Source organism: Arachis hypogaea, chromosome 20 (genome assembly GCF_003086295.3).
Source record: "Arachis hypogaea cultivar Tifrunner chromosome 20, arahy.Tifrunner.gnm2.J5K5, whole genome shotgun sequence".
NCBI classification, from domain to species: domain Eukaryota; kingdom Viridiplantae; phylum Streptophyta; class Magnoliopsida; order Fabales; family Fabaceae; genus Arachis; species Arachis hypogaea.
This window is the reverse complement of record NC_092055.1, coordinates 87,513,241-87,528,818: the sequence shown is the minus strand read 5'-3', so window position 1 is coordinate 87,528,818 and position 15,578 is coordinate 87,513,241. Positions and strand designations below refer to the sequence as shown.

General features: G+C 40.3%; 1 non-coding gene across 1 annotated transcript; it reads right to left on the bottom strand.

Annotated features, from left to right (window-relative positions):
• Window positions 1–14,620: 14,620 nt before the first annotated feature.
• On the bottom strand, window positions 14,621–14,727 carry LOC112787236 (small nucleolar RNA R71). The gene has a single exon (XR_003194659.1). It is a non-coding gene; the product is annotated as a small nucleolar RNA R71 (small nucleolar RNA).
• Between the last annotated feature and the right edge of the window lie 851 nt (window positions 14,728–15,578).

The following is a 15,578-nucleotide window of genomic DNA, read 5'->3' as shown; positions in this document are numbered from 1 at the left end:
GGACAAGCAAGAAGGAGAGCATGGACATCCACAAGAGTAAAAGGTGGTGGAGTTCCTTCTTTGGTCCATCTTTTTCTATGCTTTAAATAAGGAAGATCTTGTATGAAATAGAACTTGCTTCCATGTTAGTTTAAACCTTTTTAAATTCTGTCTTTTAAGTCTTTGTGTTGAAGAGGTTTATGATTGCTAGTCCTTATGTCACTGCATCCTTACTTTGCTTATTTATATGCTTGTTCCTTTAAATCAAATGAAAAAGAGAATGAGTATTTTTAAAGACCAGAGAAGAGTTCATACTATGGAGTAAGTTCATGAGTTTATGGTATAGTCATAAGTTAGCTAAGTTGGTTCAACCATAAGGTGGGAGGACAACTGTCTGTCATGAATACTATGCTTAAGACACACCCCATGAGACTAGCTAAATAAGAAGATCCTAATAAGAAAAAAGGAAAGAACAATCAAAGTTGAGGAATAAAAGAAAAAGAGTAAGCAATAAGGCTAGGCACCAATGGTTTTAATCTTGAGGCATGTGTCTGTGGTGTTCCTGTGTGAGGGATCTACTTGGATTAATAAGCTCTTAGGGGTGCCTTATCACTTGGTAACTTGGGTTAACTAACTCGGGATTATCAGCTGAAAGTCCACTATCAAGAGTAACCCTCACTACAGAGCATTTAGTAACCCAAAGAGGTGCTGGACACCAAGGTCTCAAGAAAAGAAAATAAATAAACTATATGCCTGTGGTGTGTATGTATGGGGGAGAGACTTGAGCAAGTAAGTCCTTAGGGGTGCTTTAACACCTAGCACCTTGAACCAACTGGTTCGGGACTATTGGCTGAAAGCTTATTTTAAAGAGTTGCCCCCTTACAGAACACTTAGCCTAAGAACACAAATAAGCCCTGAAATAACAACAAAAGGATCAATAAATAAAAGTTTCATGGGATGCAATCACAGTGAGTATTCTAGGACATGATAAAGGTCTGAAAGCCAGGAATGAACCTAAGTTGCTATGCATGAAACCACCATAAAACCAGGGACATGACTTCCACAAGAATGACTCATTTCTCTTGGCATTCCATTCATCATTCTCTTGTTCCAGTACTTGCTTAGGGACAAGCAAGCTTTAAGTTTGGTGTTGTGATGCCAGGGCCTTTTGGCCAGTTTCACTGACCTTTTCTTTACTGTTTTTAGGGTAGTTTCATGCATTTCCTTAGGAAATAAGCTAGTTTTGGGTAGATATTCACTTACATCTTGATTCAAGCATACATTGTGCACTTTACATGATTTTATGAGGATTTTGCATGAATTTAAGGACAAATTGGATGTTGCATTTCCCATGACTTGGACTAGAACTTTGATGCACTTTATTGCTTGATTTCAGGACAAAAGAAGCAAAGAAGAACCACATTAGTGGCTACGTTAGTTACACTAACGTTAACACTAACGTGGAATGGGAGTAACTTGCAAAGTTAATGAGAAAAGTGATTGCCAATAACGCTCTCGAAGCCATCATTGCCCACGTTAAGAATCACGTTAACTAAGTTAACGTGAACTCTAACATTATCACCAATGTTGGACCAAGCTCATGAGTGGCTACGTTAGTCACCACGTTAACTTAGTTAACGTGGCCTCTAATGTTAAGAAAAAAGGGGGGAAGCCAACGTTAGTGATATTCAACATTATCACTAACGTTGGCCAAGTCACACTAGGCCACATTAACTCCCACGTTAACCTAGTTAACGTGGAAGCTAACGTGAGGAAACAAGGTGGTCGACAACATTAGTGACACTAAACATTGTCACTAACGTTGGAAGGAACCCACACAAGCCCCAATGAACCACGTTAACTCCCACGTTAACTTAGTTAACGTGGAAGTTAGCGTGAAGAAGGGAGGTGACGCCAACGTTAGTGACACCCAACATTGTCACTAACGTTGGAAGGAGCCCACACATGCCACCATGAGCCACGTTAACTCCCACGTTAACTTAGTTAACGTGGAAGCTAACGTGGATAAGGGAATGTTGAGCCAACGTTAGTGACACTCAACTTTGTCACTAACGATGGAGATGACTAGCATGGCCACGTTAGAAGCCACGTTAACCTAGTTAACGTGGACTCTAACGTGGGAGCTAAGGGGCACATTGGAACATTAGTGACAATGTTAAGTGTCACTAACGTTCTCGAAGGTTGGCAAGCCAACGTTAAAAGAGCCACGTTAACTAAGTTAACGTGGACTCTAACGTAGGGAAGGGGGAGGCTTCTCAACGTTATTGGGAAAGTTGAGTCCCAATAACGTGCGCGAAGGACAAAGAGGCAACGTTAGTGGCAACGTTTGTGCCACTAACGTTGAGGTTAACGTGGCTCTTACTTGGGTAAGGAACGTTAGTGAAAAAGTTGAATGTCACTAACGTTCTCGAACCCATATTTTCACTGAACGTTAACACCACTAACGTCCTGAGCAAAAGTCTCTGCCCACTTCACACTTTCTCTCTGCAAGTAAATCCAAGCCCAATGAAGAAGATAACTGCTTCAAACTCAAGATCCAAAGGCCCAGACCCAAGACTTAAAGAACCAACTAGAAGAGTAGAAGAGTAGTATATATAGGAGTAGCTTTGAATTAATTGAGAGTTGGAAAATATAGGGAGCCTCTTGGCATAGAATTACTCTCTGTATTTACTTTCTCTGCACTTCTAGTTTTCATCATGTATTCTCTATCTTTGTTTTCATTTTCCAGAGCTATGAACAACTAAACCCCTTTCATTGGGTTAGGGAGCTCTGTTGTAATTTGATGGATCAATACTAGTTTTCGTTATTCTTCTTCTATCTTTTCTCTTGATTTTACTTGAAAGCTTTCGATCTTCATCCAATTGGGTAGTTATCTTGGAAAAGAAGCTATTCATACTTGGATCTCTTCTGAACCTTGAAAGAGGAATGAAGAGATCAAGCTAGAAATGCTTTCTCATGCTGGACCAAATTGGGTTTGGACAGATATGTGACTATAATCCTCTCAACACTTGATTTGGGAAATGAATGTGGTATAATTAGTGACCATACTTCATCTCTTCTCATGAGCAATTGACCAAGGAATTGGCTATTGATCAAGATTTGGGAGATTGAATTACAAGAAATTGTAATTCAATCACTTAAGATTGCGAAGGAGATCAATGAGTGCATTGATTGAGGAAGAGATGAAAATGAAATTGATCCGGAGAATGCAACATCTCCTAAGCCCAATGAACTCCCCATTTCTTATCTTACCCATTCTCTTTAATTTCTGTTATTTACTCTTATGAGCAATTCCCCCATTCCCATTTACAATTCTGTAATTTACTTCCGTAATTTTATTTTTAGTTCTTTAATTCTAGCATTTACTTTTTCTATCATTTACCTTCCTGCCTTTTTATTTTTTTGCAATTCTAAACTCAAATCCTGGATTCGCTCAACTAGAACATTCCTCTAATTAAAGTTGCTTGATCAATCAATCCTTGTGGGATTCGACCTCACTCTATTGTGAGTTTTTACTTGACGACAAATTTGGTACACTTGCTGAAGGAAATTTGTTAAGAGACAAGTTTTCCGTGCATCAATGTCACTGGTGCGGGCTCAGCTGCTGGTTCCTCAACTGCTTGGTCAGCTGGTTCTACTACCATCTCTACTGTCTGCGCGGCTCCAGCTACCGGCTCTTCAACTATAGGCTCCTCAACTTACTGAACTATAGCCTCCTCAACCGCGGGCTCTGCCGGTCTCTGCTCAGGGGTTTCAACTGCCTGGCCAGCTTCAGCTACTGGCTCCTCCGATGCAGGCTCCTCGGTTTCAGCCTCAAGCTTTGGTGTATCTGGAGGAGGTGGCCCAGGGTCTTTACCCTCAAACTTCGCCATTATCCACTAGAAACGGCAAGCATTGCAGCGCTAAAAATGGTAGAGAAGCTGAATAATCTCCTGACCCATCTCATAGGGTTTCTTTAGTTGAGGTGTGGGTGCGGAAGCTCTAGGAGGTGCTGAGGGCTCTGCTTCTGATGATGGTTCAGTTGTCTTTCTCTTCTTTTGTAGCGGTCCGTTGTAGTCGCTGTATGGCAGAAATAGTTGCTTGCTGATGTAGACGAACGTCCGGTCTGTTGGGCGTCTCTCCACTCTAGATAGAGCGGCTAATCTGGTGATCAACGATGGGAAGGGGATGTTGTATTTCTGTTGTTGGTTCACCTTCCACATCGAATCTCTGATTAGGGGAAGAACAGAAATCCTCTTCCCCTCTAGAATTGCCCAAAGCAAAACTGCCACATGGACTCTAATGTGCGTAGCATGCGTGCTCGGTAGAATGTAGTCGGCAATGATCTGTTGCCAGATCCTTGCCTCAGGATTGAGATCAGTGCACGCAATGCTAATTAGAACCGAGTTTTCCCCTCTGCTGTACTCCCATCTGGCCTCAGGCAGGCCAATCTTTTGTAGAACCACATCCAAAGAAAGTTTGCCCGTTGTCACTTCCTTCACTATTTCAGGATAGGCGTCACGAGCCAGAGGAATATGCGAAATATCCAAGAGGGCCTCTAAAGCAGTATCAGAGGTGTCCAGTGTGACACCTCTTAGAAAAAGGGGAATCCCTCTTTAGAAAATTTCCGTAGAATTCCTTGACCTGGTATTCATTAACTTCCACCGGATCGAATTCTACGAATTTCTAATGGTAAAAATTTAATCTGTTAAGAATTTGATCCGCATATTTCTTGGGCAGGTTCAGCTTTCGCTCATAGTGAAAGGCTCATTTTTCCAGTTTCTTATATTGTTCTTGTGCTTTAGCATTTATGAATGTGTCCGGTTGATTACTCGGAGGCACAGGAGCAGGACGAGCCAAAGGATTGGCTTTCTCCTTGCCTTTGGGAGTCATCCTGAAAAAGACAAAAACAGAGTACAACCCAGGAGAAATAAATAAAAATCACAGAAGGTAGAAGGACACAGTTAAACAAGTCAAATAAGAGCCAATAAGATAAACAAACAATCAATTAAGGAAAAACATGTATAAAATAGTGGAATGCTCACAAAGAAGTGTATTTTCCCAAAATCGAGTAACCTAAGTAACATAGAAGAGAATGAACAACAATTGAGGCATATATGTGACTTAGGTGTAACAATTCAAGTGAATCAAATTGAAAGGCATTGATTATTGCACTTTTGCATCTGAACTTGGGAGACTTAGCAAAAATTGGCATAAAAAGCAATAATCAATGCAACAATGGAAGCACGCACTTATTCATGTTGAGAAGATAAAAAATGATCACATATACATAATCTCTTGTCCAAAGCAATGCTCGATTGAGAAACAGATTGCGTTGCTCAAAAAAATAAAAGAACAAGTGGCTATGTATATGTCATTGATGTTAAAAACACCTGAAGAAGCATTTAATCAATTCACTCAAAAAAACAATGTATGTACTGCTGCAAATGGCACCAAACAGGTTTCGAAATTCATGAGTTTAAGGCTGGTTTGGTGTTTAAGTAAAAAGAAATGAGCAGTCAGTACATAAAGCAGCAACTAGTATGCCATTCACTTGCAAATGCATCAAACAAAATGATGTCAGCTTGGTTTTCGACACAGCTGCAGATTCAAGTTCAGTTTGATGTCCCAGCAAAATGAATAACTAAGTGCTCCACTAAAAATGTATCAACTGAAGTATGATATGCATAGGAGCAATTAACACCAAACAAAAGAAACATAGGTATAAATTTCAAGCTCAAATTGGTGTTTCAGCATAAATAATACATAGTGCATACACAATTTCAACTCAGGTAGCATCCAAATTTTAATATAGAATTTGCAAAGGAGCATAATCATAATCTAAACTCAAGCATCATTAAAATTAACAGGGGACTGCAGAAATATGCAGTAAAATGCCAAATGAAAACAAAATTTGAAGCCCATGTTGATCAGACAAGAGAATCAAATCAAAAATACTCATTCGGGCAATTCGTCAAGCATGTTAGGTGCAGAGTCCAAAAACAGCATGCTTAGTTTAGTCACAGCAGCATTTATAGTTCATACAAAGCAGCATTCACCCAGAAATCCAAAAATAATCAGTCAATCAACAGCATTCAGTCTAGAAACAGAAGTCATGTACCCTAAAACCACCTAGTTACTAAAACAAAAATTAAAAGCAGCTAAAGACAGTAAAGAAAATAAAAACACTAAAAATGTAGGTTACAGAGAAAGAAATGGAACCTGTAATGTAGAAAGAAGGAGAAGAAGAAACGGACAGAGGAGGAGGGTTGCATATGTCACGACGGCACAGAAACTCGCCGCCACTGATGGCTGGTCGCCGGTTGGAAGGACGCGACTGGAGAATGGGCACTAGCTAGGGCTACTGTCGCGCAGAGACAGGGAAGAGAAGAAGAAAATAGGGAAATTGAGGAGAGAGGAAAAGGAAGGGAGAGAGGGTCGACGGTGGTCGCCGGTGGTATTGCTGTCGGACGGAGGTAGTGGTTGGTGGTGTCTCAGAGAGAGAGAGAAAAGGTTGGGGGTGTTTCAGAGAAAAGGAGAAAAAAAGGGTTACTGGGGAAACTGAAGCGCGAGTCCCCTTTTCGAATTAATGTTCGAAAAGTGACCTGTACGGACGCACAAGGCCGTGTGTGGACGCATAGAAGGGGAAAGGGGGTTGCATTCCTACGCACAAGGGATGCGTTTGCTACAACTAGAGGGGTCGCTGAAGGCTGTGCGGCTGCACAGAGCTATGCGTGCACACAGGTGGCTCTTTTTTTTTTTAAGAGAACAGGGCAAAGTGTGCGGTCGCAAGCAGGGTGTGCGGTCACACAGAGGTAAAAGAAGGGTTGTATACACACACACAAGCCGTGCGCGTGCCGCAAATAGAGGGAGTGTTTAGGGGTGTGCGGACACATAGGGACGGGAAAATAGGGGAACTGTGCGTGCGCACAAGGCTGTGCGGACATACAGGTCTCTGTTCCTACAACAAAAATTTTGGTCTAAGGCACCAAAGTTAATATCCAAAATAGGTTTTTAAGTCCCAAAACATCATAAAACTTCCAAAACACATTATTTCACTAAAGTTACCTAACAAACTTCAAAATGAAACTAACCAACCAAGCAAAATAACCAATTATTCATTTAATAAAAGCTAAAAGAGGGAAAGTTAGAAGGATATTACCATGGTGGGGTGTCTCCCACCAAGCACTTTGGTTTATATTCCTAAAGTTAGACTTGGTGAGGAGATCCTTGTTAGGGCGGCTTATGTTTCCACTCCTCCTTGAATCTCCAACCAAGTTTGCTCTTGATTTGACCTCCAGGGTCCCAAATGAATTGCATCGAACTCTTAAGAGACTTCAAGCTAGCCACTAGGATCCATAAGTATTGATTCTTGAAATTAATACCCGGATCCCATACTTGAGTTCTTCTATCACCCTTGACATAATTGTGCACTCCCCGGAATCAATTAAGTTGATTCTTGCACCAAAATTGAGCTTCAAATGTTGATTTGGCTTCCTTGATGAACTTTTTATTTCCTTGTCAGATAACATCCTTTTCTTCACCATCCACTACTCCAAGAAGGGTTTGAAGTTGACGATCCGTCTCTAAGACGGCATATTGATGCGGGACTAGAAAGCTTGTTAGAGAAGTCTTCACCCACTCAATTTGTTCTTGCACAACTTTCTTTACTCCTTGGTGAATAGAATCTTCCTCAACCTCCTCTAAACCTTCCTCATCATCACTCAAGTAAAAAATTGGAGGTTGTGTGAAGTCCACATCAACATCTCCTTCCAAATCCAATAAGGGAGGCTCACGAAGGTCATTGGTGGGGTTGACCAAGTTGGACAAAAAATCTTGAATGATGGAATCCTCTTGATCTCTCCTTACCAACTCTTCACTTATCTCCACTTGTGCTTCATATAAACAAAAACTTATTAATAAAGGCAAACAAACAATCAAAAAGTGCTATTTACACTATTAACATATTCACATCAACCAAAAGATATAACACCGTTTGCATCCCTGGTAATGCACCAAATTTGATGATGAGATGAGATGTGGTTCTTGCATGGTTCGGAATCATTCAAAACAAGAATCAATTCGTTGGTAGCATAGTCCGAACGGACAATGAATTGTCAAGATCAAATAATAAATTCAATACAAAATAACAGAGATCAAGAGTACTTCAACCTCAGGTCGTTCTCCCTAGGAATGCAATCGAAGTGTTACGCTTTCGGTTGTGGAGGACAAAAAGTGGCTTAGTAATCAAAGAAAAAAATATTAAAAGAACTAAGAAATAGAAGAACTAAGAGATGATCAAAATTGGCAACCAATGCAAGTAAAAAGGAAGCGAGGTCAAAACTAGTGAAAATGATATAAATGCAAGAGAAACCTTGACTTGGGAATGAGAGTCTAATAATTCTATCATTGCCATAACCACATCTATGGTAATTATCATGAGTTAATCTCACTTAGTTAACCCCAACCATCGAGAATTAAGTCAAGCAAGCATAATTGACCTTAATCCATAAGTCCTAGCCAACTTACAAAACTAGTTGATAAAATGCTAGCATCAATGGAAACAAGAGTCAACTTACTACCCAAGAATTACCACTAAATGTCGGACATTATGACTCTAGTATCCTAGGAACTCAAACCACAAGCCAATGTGTGAAATTCTACTCAAAATCTAAAGTTGGCATTTTCAAAACCACCTTGTGTGCATAAAAGTAAAACATGGAATATTGCAAAGTAAAATGGAAAACTATAACCAACAATCAACAAAACCAAACATAGACAAGAAATCAAGCATAAAGGAAGCATGAAACATAAAATTCATTGATCAAAACTTCAAGAAACACAAAATTGCAAGTATAAACAAGTAACTTGAACCAAAGACAATTTAAGTAAAAGTGCTATAATTAAAAAGAAAATTGAGAGTACTTACAATTAGAGAGGAAAAATCCAAAATCAAAGCTTGCTATAAAATGCTACAATGGAAATTGATAAACCCTAGGAAAGCATTCTACCCTACACTACTCCTACTCCTATGGAAGCTTCCTACACTACTACTACCTAATGAAAACAAAAACTAAAACCTAATGTCTTCATATGTGTTGATTCTCCCCTCATATAGCACAATTCAGCCTTCAAGCTTTCCAAAATAGATCAAAAGCCTCCGAAACTCGCGCAGCACATGTTTCATTAATGAAATCACGTGCAGGGACCTGTGCGAACGCACAGATGTGTGCGTCCGCACACTCGGCTGAATATTGACCTGTGTGTACGCACAGGTGCTCGTGCGCACAAACACTTCGCTGTGTGTGCTTTTCCTTGTTTTCTTCATGCTTTCTCCCTTGTACATGCTTTCTTCCACTTTTGGCTATCCATTCTTGCCTCCAAGGGCTGAAATCACTCAGCAAACATGTCATGGCATCAAACGGAATAAAAGTGGAATTAAATTGCTCATTTCAAGCACAAAATTGCATGTTTTCACATTCAGGACCAAATCGGGGACAAAACACAAAAGTATGCTATTTTGATGCTTAAGTGTGAGTTCATGTGCTAGAATCCATCCAAATTGAGTCAAAATATACCATCAAATATGGACCCATCAGTATGCGTTAGTAACACGTACGCGTGGTGTTGGCTGTGTGCGTAGCACCATACCAGCGTAGCCCGGGCACAACTCTCTGTCCAGGTCACGCGCTCGCATCGTCCCAGCACCATTTTCACTTGGTCCATTTTCGGGCGTCGACGCGTACACGTCGGTCACACGTACGTATGACAGCCCTCTTTTTTTTTTTGTTAAACATGATTGAGAAGCTAAAAGTCTACCACATTATTGTCAAAGATTATTAAACAAGCTAAACTGTAACTCAAAATAAATAAGTCGAACTAAAATTGAAAATTCAATTTATGACCAATATAAATAAACGGGAAAATAAGAAGAATTTACCACGGTGGGGTGTCTCCCACCTAGCACTTTTAGTTAAAGTCCTTAAGTTGGACATTTGGTGAGCTCCTTGTCATGGTGGCTTGTGCTTGAACTCATCTTGAAACTTCCAACAACGCTTGGACTTCCAATAAGCTCCAACATTTCCAAGTGAATTCACCAAGCCTTGATGAAGTTCTTCACAAGCTTTGAGCTCCCAAAGTTGATCCTCTTGTATGTCAGGATCCCAAGTCTTGTTTCTACACCCGTCTTTAAGTTGATCATCATTGTTCCAATTGGGTGGCAAGCAATTCGAATTTTCAATGAAGTACCAAACTCTTCTCTTAGATCCAACCAATTGATCACTAGTCTAACCCTTGCATCTAGCTCTCGAAATCTGAACCTTGATGAGCCTTGATTTGCAACTCCAACCACTAAACATCCTTCTCTTATGCTTTATTCCACACATCCTCCTAGGTTGACCATCCATTTCAAGAATACCATACTCAAGTGGGACAATAAAGCGAATAGAGATAAGTTTTACCCACTCAAATGAAGGAGTAAACGGCAACCTAGGTAGATGGTGCACGAAATTGTGATCATCAACAATGGCGCCAAAGGACTTGGAGCTCTTAAACGTGAATCACACTTTGTCACAATTCCGCACAACTAACCAGCAAGTGCACTGGGTCGTCCAAGTAATACCTTACGTGAGTAAGGGTCGATCCCACGGAGATTGTCGGCTTGAAGCAAGCTATGGTCACCTTATAAATCTCAGTCAGGCGAATTCAGATGGTGATGGAGAATTGATAATTAAAAGATAAATAAAACATAAAATAAAGATAGAGATACTTATGTAATTCTCTGGTTGGAATTTCAGATAAGCGTATGATGATGCTTTGTTCCTCCTGAACCTCTGCTTTCCTATTGCCTTCTTCCAATCATTCATACTCCTTTCCATGGCAAGCTTTATGTTGGGAATCACCGTTGTCAATAGCTACTTCCTGTCCTCTCAGTTAAAACGTTCCAAATGCGCTGTCACCGCACGGCTAATCATCTGTCGGTTCTCGATCATGTTGGAATAGGATCCATTGATCCTTTTGCGTCTGTCACATGCCCAACAATCGCGAGTTTGAAGCTCGTCACAGTCATCCCTTCCCAAATCCTACTCAGAATACCACAGACAAGGTTTAGACGTTCCGGATCTCAGGAATGGCTGCCAATAATTCTAGCCTATACCACGAAGGTTCCAATCTTAGATTAGAAACCCAAGTGATATACATTCAAGCTTGTTTGCATGTAAAACGGAAGTGGTTGTCAGTCACGCGTTCATAGGTGAGAATGGTGATGAGTGTCACATAATCATCACATTCATCATGTTCTTGGGTGCGAATGAATATCTTGGAGAAGAAATAGACTTGAGTTGAATAGAAAAACAATAGTACTTTGTATTAATTCATGAAGGACAGCAGAGCTCCACACCTTAATCTATGGTGTGTAGAAACTCTGATGCCAGGGCATTTTGGCCAACTTCACTGACCTTTTCTTTACTGTTTTTTGGGTAGTTTCATGCATTTCCTTAGAAAATAAGCTAGTTTCGGGTAAATATTCACTTATATCTTGATTCAAGCATACATTGTGCACTTTACATGATTTCATGAGGATTTTGCATGAATTTAATGACAAATTGGATGTTGTATTTCCCATGACTTGGACTAGAACTTTGATGCACTCTATTGCTTGATTTCAGGACAAGGGAAGCAAGGAAGAACCACGTTAGCAGCCACGTTAATCTAATTAACGTAACTCCTAACGTGGAATGGGAGTAACTTGCAAAGTTAATGAGAAAAGTAATCGCCAATAACGCTCTCGAAGCCATCATTGCCCACGTTAAGAATCATGTTAACTAAGTTAACGTGAACTCTAACGTGGAGGAAAGGAAATGGAGCCAACGTTAGTGACACTTACCTTTGTCACTAACGTTGGACCAAGCTCATAAGTGGCCACGTTAAGAGCCATGTTAACTTAGTTAACGTGGCCTCTAACGTTAAGAAGTAAAGGGGAAGCCAACGTTAGTGACATTCAACTTTGTCACTAACGTTAGCCAAGTCACAATATGCCACGTTAACTTCCACATTAACCTAGTTAACGTGGAAGCTAGCGTGAAGAAAGTAGGTGATTGACAACGTTAGTGACACCAAACATTGTCACTAACGTTGGGATTAACCTACACAAGCCCCAATGAGCCACGTTAACTTAGTTAACGTGGAAGCTAACGTGAGGAGGAGAGATGATGAGCCAACGTTAGTGACATTCACCTTTGTCACTAAGGTTGGAGATGGCTAGCACAGCCATGTTAAAGGCCACGTTAACCTAGTTAACGTGGACTCTAATGTGGGAGCTAGGGGCACATTGGAACGTTAGTGACAAAGGTAAGTGTCACTAATGTTCTCGAAGGTTGGCAAGCCTACGTTAAGGAGCCACGTTAACTAAGTTAACGTGGACTCTAACGTAGAGAAGGAGGAGGCTTCTCAACAATATTGGGAAAGGTAAGACCCAATAACGTGTGCGAAGGACAAAGAGGCAACGTTAGTGGCAACGTTTGTGCCACTAACGTTGAGGTTAACGTGGCTCTTACTTGGGTGAGGAACGTTAGTGAAAAAGGTGATTGTCACTAACGTTCTCGAACCCATATTTTTACTGAACGTTAACACCACTAACGTCCTGAGCTAAAGTCTCTGCCCACTTCACACTTTCTCTCTGCAAGTAAAGCCAAGCCCAATGAAGAAGATAACTTCTTGAAACTCAAGATCCAAAGGCCCATACCCAAGACTTGAAGATGCAACTAGAAGATCAGAAGAGTAGTATATATAGGAGTAGCTTTGAATTATTTTGGGAGTTGGAAAATATAGGGAGCCTCTTGGCATAGAACTACTCTCTGTATTTTACTTTCTCTACACTTCTAGTTTCATCATGTATTCTCCATCTTTGTTTTCATTTTCCAGAGCTATGAACAACTAAACCCCTTTCATTGGGTTAGGGAGCTCTGTTGTAATTTGATGGATCAATACTAGTTTTCATTATTCTTCTTCTATCTTTTCTCTTGATTTTACTTGAAAGCTTTCGATTTTCATCCAATTGGGTAGTTATCTTAGAAAAGAAGCTATTCAAACTTGGATCTCTTCTGAACCTTGAAAGAGAAATGAAGAGATCATGCTAGAAATGCTTTCTCATGCTGGACCAAATTGGGTTTGATGGATATGTGACTATAATCCTCTCAACACCTGATTTAGGAAATGCATGTGGTATAATCAGTGACCATACTTCATCTCTTCTCATGAGGAATTGACCAAAGAATTGGTTATTGATCAAGATTTGAGAGATTGAATTACAAGGAATTGTAATTCGATCACTTAAGATTTCCAAGGAGATCAATGAGTGCATTGATTGAGGAAGAGATGAAAATGAAATTGATCCGGAGAATGCAACATCTCCTGAGTCCAATGAACTCCCCATTTCTGATCTTACCCATTCTCTTTAATTTCTGTCATTTACTTTTATGAGCAATTTCCCCATTCCCATTTAAGATTCTGCAATTTACTTTTCGTCATCTACATTCAGCTCTTTATTTCTAGCATTTACTTTTCTGTTATTTACTATCCCGTCATTTAATTTTCTACAATTCTCAACTCAAATTCTGATTCGCTCAACTAGAATATTCCTCTAATTAAAGTTGCTTGATCAATCAATCCCTATGGGATTCGACCTCACTCTATTGTGAGTTTTTACTTGACGACAAATTCGGTACACTTGCCGAAGGAAATTTGTTATGAGACAAGTTTTCCGTGCATCAAGTTTATGGCGCCGTTGCCGGGGATTGATTGTGCATCAACAATGATTAAATTGGAGGATAACTAGATTGAGCATTTTAATTTTGTTGATTTAATTTTCTGTTTGAGTAATTTACTTTTAGTTTTAGTTAATTTCTTCCCTTCCCCCTACTTTTTCATTTTTTGTTATTTACCATTCATTTCACTAACCCACTAACTGTTTGATATATTGCATCACTCACACTAACAGTCATTCTGACAGAAATACTTTCTGCATCTATTTTCCTTGCTTGTACTTGTTGGTTGTATGACAGGGAGAAGAAGCGGGGCTTCAACTTCCTTTGATTCTGAACCTGAGAGGACCTTCTTTAGATTAAGGAGGGAAGCAAGAGGAAAAAGAGTAGTTGGTGCTGAGGAAGAGGAGGAATACTTTGAACCAAACATGGAAGAAAACATGGAAAACCATCATGAAGAAGAGGCTCACAACCATGGCGGAGGAGGTCGAGCAAATCATGCTGGGGAGGATAGAAGAGTTTTAGGCTCTTACATCAATCCAAACCCAAGAAACTGTGGAAGTAGCATTCAAAAGCCAACCATCCATGCCAACAATTTTGAACTAAAACCACAGCTCATCACCCTTGTTCAGAACAACTGTTCGTTCGGAGGAAGTGTCCAAGAAGACCCCAATCAACATCTAACCACCTTCCTGAGAATATGTGACACAGTGAAGTCTAATGGTGTTCATCCTGACGCCTATAGACTACTCTTATTTCCATTCTCACTCAAGGATAAGGCAGCCAAGTGGTTGGAGTCTTTCCCGAAGGAGAGCTTGACAACCTGGGAAGATGTGGTGAACAAATTCTTAGCAAGATTTTACCCTCCTCAATGAATCAATAGGCTGAGAGCTGAGGTCTAAACTTTCAGGCAACAAGATGGTGAGACTCTTTATGAAGCATGGGAGAGGTTTAAGGACCTAACAAGGAGGTGCCCACCAGATATGTTCAACGAATGGGTGCAGCTGCACATTTTCTATGAAGGCCTGTCATATGAATCAAAGAAGGCAGTAGACCATTCATCCGGAGGATCTTTGAACAAGAAGAAGACCATTGAGGAAGCCATAGATGTCATTAAAACAGTACCAGAGAATGATTATTTCTATGCTTCTGAAAGAGGCAACACTAGAGGAGTAATGGAGCTAAACAATGTAGATGCTCTGTTGGCCCAAAACAAGCTCATTACCCAGTAGCTGGCTGACCTCACCAAGAAGATGGAGAGGAACCAAGTAGCAGTAATCACTACTTCATCAACAACCCAAGAATGAGTGAATGAAGAAGCAGAGGGTAGTCAGGAGTAAGCTAACTATATTGGGAATTCACCTAGGCAAAACCATGATCCATACTCTACGACCTATAACCCTAGATGGAGGAATCACCCAAACTTTGGGTGGGGAAATCAACAAGACCAAGGCCTAGATCAAAAACGTTCAAATCCCAACAACAATGCAGCTCACCAACATTTCACATCTAGACCATATCAACACCCCCATAACAACACCTCTCCACATTCATATCAAAACCAAAATAACTTACCTCATCCTTCCACCTCTAATCCCAATCTACCATCATTTGATGACAGACTCTCAAGGATTGAGAATCTACTTGAAGGCATAGGCAAAGAGATTCAAGACAACAAGGTATTCAAGGAGGAAGTGCGAGCAAATTTTAAGAACCAAGGAGATACAATCAAGAGATTGGAATCTCAAGTGGGGTATCTCTCTGAGCAGATTCCCAACCCCACAGATGGATTCCCAAGTGACACAGAGAAGAATCCGAAAGGTGAAACAAAGAAAGTAA